At 45.6% G+C, this 10390-nt stretch overlaps 1 long non-coding RNA gene across 1 annotated transcript; it reads right to left on the bottom strand.

The window, feature by feature from the left end:
• Positions 1 to 6368: 6368 nt before the first annotated feature.
• Positions 6369 to 8461, bottom strand: LOC137469431 (uncharacterized). Its single transcript, XR_010996500.1, has 2 exons — positions 7204 to 8461; positions 6369 to 7172 (listed from the first exon to the last, which is right to left on the bottom strand). It is a non-coding gene; the product is annotated as an uncharacterized lncRNA (long non-coding RNA).
• Positions 8462 to 10390: the final 1929 nt, after the last annotated feature.

Below are 10390 nucleotides of genomic sequence, written 5' to 3'. Positions count from 1 at the left end.
AATTAAAACAAGGCAGCAATTACTTGTTCTTTTGAGCAGACCAAGGAAGTGTCCCTTCTGACTTCACCTATTTAACTTGCCTCATATAATATACAACTGCCAAAGCACAAATGTGCCAACCTGGGTATTAGGAAAACTATTTTCTTCACTGAAGTAGTTTTCAACATAACCTGTGAAGACAGGAAGACAACATGTTATTTTGCTAGAGAATGTCCTAGCCAACTACAAGTTTCCAGTCCCCAGAGAACCTATTCTACTCTAAAAATATATAAGTGTAATAATATGTGCTACCTTTTCTCTCCCTTCCTGATCTATGCACTAGGTCTCTAATCCATTTGACTTCTCTTCTGCTCTTTATGACTCAGTTAATCACTGCTCTTTGACAAAACATTTCCAAGCACTTACAAAACTTACGCAAGTTATGCTGCACTTCCCACACCTCACAGCTCAACCTGACATCTTGTCAGACAAACTAATACTGATAGATAAAAGCTTTCAAGCACAGGAGACTTCCCAAATTGGAGATATGAGCAATTAACTCTATCCACAAGTGAAGATCCTTACAATTGTTAACAGGTGTTAACATTCCTTTACCTAAAACCATGCTGCTTATTTTCAGCCACTTCAACTGTTACTACAATTCTACACTTATTTCAGGGGTTTTCCTCAAAAGGTTCTAAAGGACAACTCATCTGCCACTGGCAAATTTGTTTCTTTACTAAATCTCAATCCTAAACTCTATCCAGGATTTAGCAACCAATGAAGGTGCACAAAAATCCTTAAACCCAACTAACAACAAAAAACGCTCTTGCCTTTTATGTAATATGTACTGTTTCTCCTCAAAGACGGACTTTTCCCTACTCTTGAAATATTAATTATTTATTAATTTCAGTCCTTAGATTCTGCTGTTTGCTGGAGTACCTATCATCACTGGCTTCCAACATTTCTATGGCAGCAACAGCAGCTGTTTTCCTTTATCCTTTAGTCTAAGAGAAAATTACACACAAACCTGAAAGTTTCGGGCCTTATACACTGACTACTGTTTCTTAATTGGAATTATGCATAGAAAGCACAATTCAACTATAAAGCTGATTTATTCTTCATTTTCCACAGAAAAGAAATGCTCCACCTAGGTAGAAGCACCACCTTTTTCTCTCTAAAAATAGATTCCTTAACAACCCCAGCCAATTTCCTAGTTGTTCAATAAAAGTTCTGGCAGCCACAGGAAGGAAAAAATAAAAATCTACAGTGAGGGGAAAAAGCATTCAAGAAATCTATTTCTAAACGTAGGACTGTAAATGGAGGTGTCAGTAAAGTAACTCAGTGTTACCAAAACTGAAACCAAATTGATTCTAGGATCCTGTAAGACACACTGCACACTTCCTAAAAGAGCAGATGCTCTCTGGTACTGTGACTGACCCTTCACACCAAACACACTCATGCTTCATCCCCGCGCAACATTTGCCTGAATCTGAGGGGGACAGGCTTGTGGGAAGTTTCTTCTGGGCAAATCCCTGCCTCAAAAGGCTGATGATCCAAGAGACTCCAGACATGGCACTGCAAGCAGCAGCACAAAGAGACCCGGTGTCCTTCACTCACCCTTCCTGCAGTGTGTCAGTCCCACACCTAAGGTTATTTACTTTACCTGACAGGACCCTGCTACATCACACACTGCACAAGGGCTGCACCTCAGCTGAGAAGTTTGTAAGAGCAAATGTACCAGATGGAGCCCCAAGCAGTCAAGGTATTTTAATCTGCATGCTAATAGCTCTCTCAATATATTAGCTTCAAGCTATTGCTCAGATTCTCTATGCAACAAGGCAGCAGTGGCTCTGAGGAGTATCTGTCATACCTCAACACACAGCTCTTAAATTAATTGCAATTAAAAACCTTATGAGTATAAAACCTCCGAGCTTAAACTGGTTGCTCAAGTTGGTTTTAGAAACACTGCATGCCACCTCTCAGCTGTTAATTTCTGCTGCATGATGCAGAGATAAACAATTATACAACCCAAAGCTTGATTTCTGCTGCAAAATGAACCAGCAGAGGGAGTTTACATCAACACCTCACGGCTCTGACATCTCCAAAATGGTCCAACAACCTCAGTATCCAAACTGGAACAGAAAGAGATCACTCCTTGAATTTCATGTAGGCTAAAAATAGGCAGGAAAAGGCAACTTGTAAAAGAAAGGAAACTAAGCTGTGATGAAAAACAAACTGACCTCGGGGTAGGCACCAACATTAGGGGAAAAACATCTACATCTGCTCACAATTTAAAAAAGCCACACACTTTTGGAGACATAGGCCCCTCAAAAATTCTGTGTTAATCTGCTGCCTACACATTCATCTCCTCAGTAATTTGCTTACTAAATAAAAAGCCTGCAAGCCGATTCACAGTGGCACATGAAAAACAAACATGAAACCCTGCCTTAAAGTCAGCATTTACAAAATGCTTTGTTAAAATGATTTTAGATACTGTTCTACAGAGTTTATAGTTCAGCTAAATAAATCCACGCTGGATAGAACAATAGCCTAACACAACATCCTACCAGGAAAACAGTAGCAATTGTCCTTGCAACAAAAAAAAGCTACAGTTAACTCCTCAAAGATTATCCCCTTATTTGCAAAGGCTGTTGGAACACAATCGCATGTTTGTTTCACTCCCTCCATAGGCTCCAATGTTGCAGTTTATTCCAGCTAGGCAGACCTATTCCTGCACAGAAAAACTGCAAGATCAGGCCTTCATTTCTCCTAATTGTCTTTGGGAATTAGGAACAGCATTGAGAGCACAAAAACTGGGATATCTGGCTTTAGAACAACACAGACTGACTGGCACACTTATACACACCTTTTGATTTCATATTTTGGCATAGAGAAGAAATACGAAAACCATATACTATCATTATGCTAACAATACTATTGATATTAAGTAGATGTATGAATCAAGAGATGTTACCGAGGCATTCTCTCTGTCAATGAAGAGACCACGCTCCCTGAAAATACGTGCCTTAACTTACTTTCCTTGGACATTAGGAAAGCAAAATTTCTATGGCAAAACTCATGTGTTCCAAACCCCTACACAATTTCTTTTCAGATGCCTTTAATGAACCATACAAGGGAGGAAAGAACTGCTGATCAACCAGGCCTCCTTTTTGCTTTGAGCAACCACCTGAGAAAGGTAAGCAAGTAAAAAGCACGATCGTGCACGTGAACGCTACTGAACATGACCGGTTTAGCCACAGGAAACCACCCTTATGAGGATGGCAGCCATCCACCCACCAGAACAAACCTCCAATTACAAAACCGTAATTACAACCACAACTTTGCCTTATTTTCTATTTTTTTCCCCTTACACTAAGCCATCAGTGCAACTTATCAAATCCATTCACTGAGGACAAGACGTCTTCTAAAGCAATGCCTGTCTTCCAATCTGATACATAGAGAGATAAGCATTCATGGAGAAACATTCATATTAAGGCACTAAAGAATGAATGCATCTTCCAGTTTCTAAAAGTTTTTCCTAAAATACTCTGTGCTCCCAAGACATTTCCATTTACGATGCTTTGTACCCTTTTGTCCTAATCCCACCCTCGTCGGAACGACTAAAGCCCATTTTACCTTCCGTCAGTGAAGGACAGCACAAACGGGTCACGCGAACGTTCTAAATCAGAACCCGGCAACTTCCTTATAAAAACAGGTAAATATTCCTTTAGTGTTAACTCACAAGGATTTTCTAAATTGGAACGCTGCAAGTTCCTTTTAAAAACAAAACAAATACCCCTTCAGCTTAGAAGAAGCGCGTTAAAAAGCCAAACAAACGCTGTTAAGTGTTCATAGAAAGCCGGGCGAGGAAAAACAAAACGCGTTGAGTTTTTCCTGCCCCCCCCCTTTTTTTTTCCGACCAGCCAGGTACCTCAGTCAGGCTCCAAGAAGCCGGCGACAAAAGGGAAGGATAAACCGCAACACCACGAACCAGGAAAACAAAAAAGAAAACATCCGTACGAACACACAGTGCTAAGTACGTGCAGTAGGAGCCTTCCAGAGGGCTGTGGGGGAAATTGGCTGGCGGCGAGACGGAGCGCGGGTGAGGGTCCCCACCCACCCCAGCCCAGCTGCGGCGACAAGGACCCTCTCTCTCTCTCTCTCTCCCTCCCTCTCTCCGCTCCGCGCGGGCACCGCTACCGTCGCAGCCCCGCACAGCCGCGGTGCCCGCCCGCTGCCCGCAGCGCCCTAACGGGCCGGCGAGGGGCGGGCGCTGCTCACCCCGTGCCCGCGGCAGCTCCCGGCGGGCTCCCGGCGGGCTCCCGGCGGCCGCTCCGCCTGGCGCGGTCCCCGCGCGCCCCGCCCGGCGCCGCCGCTCGCGCCGCCCCTCACGGCCGTCGGGGCCGCGCGCGCCGCCGGCGGCGCCGCACGTGACCAGGGAGGGGAGGGAGCGGGGACGGCAGCGTAGCGCCGCATCACGTGACTCGCCGGAGGAGCGCGGGAGCGCGGGTGGGCGGGTGGCGCCCCCCTCCCTCTTGACCGTTCGCGCGCTGCGTCACGTGGGCGGCTCCTCGCTCCCCATTGGGCGCCGCGGGCGCGTGACGCGTCCCCTTCTCCGCCGTTCCCCCCAGGCCGGGGGCGGGACAGGGGGCTGGGAACGAGCCCGGCGTCATCCAGAGTCCAACCCGCGGCCGAACACCGCCGTGTCTGCCGCGTCCAGCCTTTCCTTACGCACCTCCTGGGACGGTGGCTCCAGCACCTCCCAGGGCAGCCCATTCCAATGCCCAATCGTTCTTTCTGTGAAGAAGTTCCCTGGCACAGACTGAGGCTTTGTCCGGCTGTCCTGCCACTAAATTACCTGGGAGAAGAGCCCGGCCCCCACGTGGCTCCACCCTCCTGTCAGTGAGCCGCAGGGATCCATGAGGTTCTCCCCGTAGCCGCCTTTTCTCCAGGCTGAACGATGCCCTTAACCCTACTCTCCCGCAGACGCTCTTCGTAAGGCTTTGCTCCAAACCCCTCCCCGGCTCCGTTGCCCTTCTCTGGAGCCACTCCAGCACCTCAGTGCCCTTCCCGAGCTGAGGGCACCGTCAGCCCCCTCATCCCCAGCGGCGGAGCCGAGGGCGCAGCGAGGAGGCTCAGCCCAGGCTCCCTGCCCTGGGGCGGCGGAGAGAGCCCGCCTGCGGCGGATCGCCGCTGGTTCTGCTGCAGGCGGGTGCCAGTGAGGCCTGAGTCCACATGGGTCCCAGAGACAGGGCCAAGGGTCTTCTGACACTGTCAGCGACTTCTCTTCCTTCAAAAGTATCTAGGCAGCCTATAAACCCCTGGTAGACCTTAGCATTGGCAGTCTCGTCCCTTCGCTGTTCCGTTTCCATACCTGCAGATGAAGTAGGGACGATCCAGGAAAGGGAAGATTGGAAACCGGCATTCCCAAGAGAAGTCTTTTGTTAACACAAAGTTGTTACCAAGAAATAGCTTCCTTCTTTCTCAAAATTTACTTTTTTTCTTTTTTTTTTTTTTTTTTTTCCCTGACAGTGGGTCAGAAAGCAGGTGGGGGTTGCAGGGAGTGGAGAGCTAATGGATCTGAAACATAAAGCAGTAAGGTCAAGCCCAGGAGGGATCAATCTCTTTTTGAGAGTGGTCAATTTAAGAAAAAGCTAAATTCAAAGAAGAAATTAGTAACCCAGGGATCAAGTGTGGATGGGTTGCTCTGAGAGGGAATCAATGATGCTGAAGAATTTCTGCTCTGGAATACGAGGCAAGGAAAGCACAGTGGTAGGTCCCGGCTAGAAAGAGAATTTTCCTGCCAAGTTGCTGCTTGCTGCGCTGCCGACATCAGGAAAGTACTGCTGAATACATTGTGGGAATTCTGGGGCAACAGAAAAAAAAGGCTTAAATAAGATACATGGAAAAGTGTCATCAGTGCCTCCATGGGAGGCGCAAAAGAGCCAGAAAGGGAACATACACAGCATTTGTTTTCAGGCTGTGTTTGGGGCTTCGCAAAGGAGTTGTCTATCAAGAACAGCTGCCTTTCCTGACATTGCTGGGAAATGGTGCAAAGGTGGAGCTGCATAAACAAAACTGTGAAAGAACTGTGCAGAAACCCAGTTGTTTTAACAAGCACCAGAACACAAGCTCCAAGTCGGGGTTTTTTATTCACATGGGTTTATTTTTCTTCTTATTAGTTATCACTAGTTAGTTTTCACAGTAATTTTATCATGCAATAAGTCCTTAAACAGTAGTTGCAGGCAGTTTATATTGTGTCTGAGCTTTATGAGCAGCTGAAACAGCTACAGAAGTACTCTGTGTGGAGCAGAAATAATTATATTATCTTGCAAATAACTAGTTTCAGTTCTTTTTTTCTCAGTGTGGCTTTTTGTAAAAGCCAGCAATAACAAAAAGCAACCTTCCTCTGCCATTTCTTTTTCTACGAGGAAAAGGGCTATGAAACCTGATATCCGTCTTGGAAAAGTTACGACCAACTGGAAGTGTTATGAAAGCGTTAAATAGGCCAACCAGGCAAAGCAGTGCTATTCAGAGAGAAGTTTTGTAGGACAAAAGGAATTGTTTCCCTAGACACCACACAGATAATGTGTGTTGCTGGCCTTGGAGGGTCAGCTCAGGTGCTGATGCCTCTCTCTTACACCAACAGCCTCAGTTTGCATCTCTTGATAGCAGTAGCAGGTGACTGTGAAGGGCTTTCCTCAAGTGACCAAAGTGGGGACACTAGAAATTGAAAATGGAGAATAGCTTGGCATGGAATTATACCCCAAACCCGATTCTGTAATTTCATCCCTAATGATGTGTTGTCAAACCCAGAGATCACAAAGGTGTGCATATTCATAGATAAACCCAAGTTTACAGGAATTTATGATCTTGTTCATTGTGGATTTAAATGCTTGTTTTGTATCTGCAGCTCTGTAAGTGACCACAAACAGTGAAGAGTTGTGATGGCAACTGTTAGTGACCTGTTAAAGGTTATATAGGTTACAAAGGTTATAAGAAAATTCTTCAAAGTGTTTCTTGTTTTTCTTCTCATTAAGCATCATATTTTTCCATCAGTAGGTTAACTATTTTTACTCGAACTGTGGAGTCCCAGGATATGATGCCAGCTAAATCTGATGTGAAAACAATCTGGAGCTAAATGCGACCTGCACGGAGCTGACATCTCACTCCAGTTCTGTTCTGCAGTGCTCACCATCAGCTTCCTGTGGCACACAAAACAAACCTACAGCTGCTGTTCAGCAAAACCCATTTCAAAGTGATCCACCTGCAAAAGGGTGTCGAGGGCCTCCCCCTAAATCAAAGCAGGAACTCTGACATCTGCTGTTTGGCAGGAGCTGATTTCGCTGGAGGTAAGTTCTCCATTGAGAAATGTGTGGGAAAACATTGACACTCTGTGGCCAGACAGATAAAATGCAACTTGTGAAATTTCACGGGTTTTTGTCACTTTCTTCCATTTTACCGAACAGAAATGTAGTAAAGAACAGTTTGTGGCTTTTTTCCTTGTTGATAATTTCCAGTATCTTTTCAGTGAATTTTGTTTAATGGTATAAAATATCCTAAACAGGCAAGCTAAGACAAATTTTAAAAACAAACTATTAAACAAAACTTTGCATCCAAACCTCCTGAATCTAGGAGCACTGAGAGTGAGACCCTGCTGTTGCTCTGGAACCTATCAAGTTGCACAAAGCACATTTTCAGGTCCATGCTTGCACTGTCATTTTAATCCCATTTTCTTCCTCTGAAACTGGAACAAGGGAAGGCCACCTTAAAGGGAACCGGATTTCTATATTGCAAAGCAGGATTTCCTCCAGACTAATCTGGAGAGATGAATTTCATTAGCATACCTCTAATGTATAAATTTTTACTTCCCATAGAAGTAACAGGTAAGATATTACCTATATTATATTTAGTGCAGGTAGGGAGTAGGGTTAAGTGTCATTAGATAATCTCTTTAGGGCTTCCTCTCAATAGAAACCAAAGGAATGCTAAAAAAACGCCCCCAAAAAGCCAGTCCTAGTTTCAAGTTTCATGGCTTTTACATTCAACAGATGGAGAATCAAATACTAGGATACCAGAGCCTTTTTTTGGCACATGTAACACTGATGTTTTTGTAAGCATAGACATTTTTTCTCTTTTTTTTTTTTTTCTCTTCAACTAGAAACATTAGCAATAATGAAGAATTGAGCTTAAGGCCTCTCACAATAGTCAAAGCTGTATTTTAATTAGTTTCTAAGGTGAAAATGGCTTGTGGGCAATAGATGAATGTATGACCTAAGCTGGGATAGAGACCAAGTGTAAGAGGAAGAGTTAATGAATAGCATCAGGAAAGGGAATGATGGTGTCAGGATAGGTAAAGATGCCAAAGAAGCTTAGATTTTAGTTGTCCTGAGGAGACAAAGCTAAGATGTTAGGAGTCAAGGAGGAAGAGGTCTGCGAATTTAAGACATACAAAGAAGGACCTGGAATGAGAGTTTCAGTGACATGGAAGAACACAGAACACTGCCAATGTGGGAAAAACTAAAACAGTTTGGGCAGCATTTGAATAAGTATGTCTAGAGAGGACTTGCATCCTGATAAAATTCCAAACAGCTTCAGAAATTATAATTTCAGAGACTAAAGTAATAATATTTATGGAAAATATTCTACAGTCATATACAAAGGACATAGTAGTTCAAACAGAAATCAAAGCAAGGCATATAATTTTCCTTTCTATGTCATCCTGCTGTTGAAGCACCTGCCAGCTAAGGGATGAGAACATGAGGGAAAAAGTCTTTGCTCTGTGCCATACTTCTCCACATTCACCTTGTTGTCAGGGTGCAATGCGGGAGTTATGGCAGGGTCTGATGGTCAGGACCTGTCCCACTGTCCCCAGCCAGGGAGCAGGCAGGCTTGGGGCACTTGCAGGGACACCAACAGCCCTGGCCATCGGGCATCTGTGTTGAGCAGGATCTGACACCCGTGGGCATGTTTGTGTCCTAGTGGCTGCCATCCTCCAGCACAGGGATGGGCCCCAGCAGGCCAGACAGGTGGGGGGGACTGAGAAGAGACAAGGACCAAATTTCCTCTCTTGGGACTGTGACATGGCATCAGTGAGGGTGTAGCAGGTGAGTTTTTGTGCTTTCCAGCTAGAGTAATTTCCCTACTGGAAAGAGCTAACTTTGGAAAGCAAGAAGTTGATAGTCTGTCTGCTGCCAGTTATGTTACCAAAAACCATTTTCCTTCACCAAGTGTTTGTCCCAGGAAATGAGGGATAAACAAGGACCACAGGATGAGCTGGACCTTGACAATAATGTCCTATTTCCAACCCCACTAGGAATGCCCTGGAGATACCAACACCTCTCAGAGTGCTTGATGGGCACCTGAAGGACAAGTGCTTAACATCTGCTGTGTCTTTGGTTGTGTGAGTCTTGTCATTTTGAACTTTAGGGTGTTGATTCGACTTTAAGTGATCATACCTTGTCAAGAGACATCACTGCAGGCAGGCTTTTCTAGGCCATGTGGTAGCCTGTGGCTCTCTTGTGTAACTTTCAGACTATGCTAAGCCATGTTTCAAGCCTCTGAGAATTTGTCTTGGGAGGAAGCAGCTTGCCAGCTCTCACAGCTACCCACTGACCCTGATGGAACAGGCAGCTTCCTGGGCACGTGCCAAGTGAACTGGCACGAGTCTGTTAGCAGGAGTGAGTTTCCTGCGGGCACGCCAGAAATCAGGGTCAGAGCAAGAGGAATGGAGCAGGATGCAGGAAAGAAAAAGGCCAAACTTCTCTAAGTCTGAACCATTGCATTTGGCTTTGCTGTGATTTTAGCCTGGGGCGCTGGCTAGGTCAAATCCAGTAATCCCGGCATGTCCACAAGGAACTGTCACAGGCCAAACACAGAGAAGTCCCCTTTAAGGTGACTGCCAGCAGTGAACAAGTGGGCTCTGCAGGTCAAGACATCTGCCTGTGTCCAGGGCCTCCTCCAGCTCCCAGCGGGCTTTCTCACCAGCTGCTGGTCTGACCATGCCCTCCATGGGTGGTCCTTCCACGTATGATTTAGTGAGGAGATCCTGCAGGAAACACAGGCAGGGCTGGGTGCACGGTGGCTTTGGTGGCCTTTCTCAGGGACACAAGCATGTCTGGATGGGGAAGCACACTCTGCCTTCGATGGACTGAGATGTGCTTGTTGTTCCGAGCAGATGCCATTTGGATGCACACTTACAAAAAGGACCAGAACTACAGCTGTTATTCCTGGCTCTGTGAAGGGTTGTCTCCCTGGAGCTGCCTTCCAAAGAGGTAGCACAGGCTGGAACAAATGTGAGTTAATATAGTGATCAGGACAAAATCCCTGTAATTGGAATATTTGGGGCATGAGAAGGAAGGAGGATTCTCTCCTGTATTACTAGTACTGATTATTGCTTTTTTTTGGG

Source organism: Anomalospiza imberbis, chromosome 2 (assembly GCF_031753505.1).
Source record: "Anomalospiza imberbis isolate Cuckoo-Finch-1a 21T00152 chromosome 2, ASM3175350v1, whole genome shotgun sequence".
NCBI classification, from domain to species: domain Eukaryota; kingdom Metazoa; phylum Chordata; class Aves; order Passeriformes; family Viduidae; genus Anomalospiza; species Anomalospiza imberbis.
Note: the sequence above shows the minus strand (reverse complement) of the source record. Positions and strands in the feature narration are given on the sequence as shown.